A 545-nucleotide genomic window follows, 5' to 3' on the forward strand; every position below is an offset into this window, starting at 1 on the left:
CTGACTTCAATCTGTATTACAGAGCTACAGTATTGAAAACTTCAATATTCTTATAATGTATTTCTACTCCAATCTCTCAGAGGATAAGAAACTACTAAAAGACACTGCAAAGAAATGGGAACATTTGAAATGGGACCGACTATTGGCCACACAAAACCTGGAAATATATTATTTATAGTATTTATTATCTGCTATATTTTATTACCTTGATAGATTTTTCTTATTATTTATTACTTTACATTTCCTTTTTTTTTCTGAGACAGGGTTTCTCTGCATAAGCAGTTCTGACTGTCCTGGAACTAGCTCTTGTAGACCAGGCTGGCCTCGAACTCATAGAGATATGCCTGCCTCTACCTCTCAAGTGCTGAAATTAAAAGCATGCGCCACCACTGCCAAGCTTTTACTCTACATTTCTAAAGTTAAAATTTTAATATTTTTCAAATGAATTTAATTATACCATTTCTTTTCCCCTTACTGCTCTCAATCTTTCTTATATATCTCTTTATTATCTCAATTCACCTTTATCTTTAATTATATTTATATAT

The sequence above is a fragment of the Microtus ochrogaster genome, unplaced genomic scaffold (genome assembly GCF_000317375.1).
Source record: "Microtus ochrogaster isolate Prairie Vole_2 unplaced genomic scaffold, MicOch1.0 UNK47, whole genome shotgun sequence".
Taxonomy (NCBI): domain Eukaryota; kingdom Metazoa; phylum Chordata; class Mammalia; order Rodentia; family Cricetidae; genus Microtus; species Microtus ochrogaster.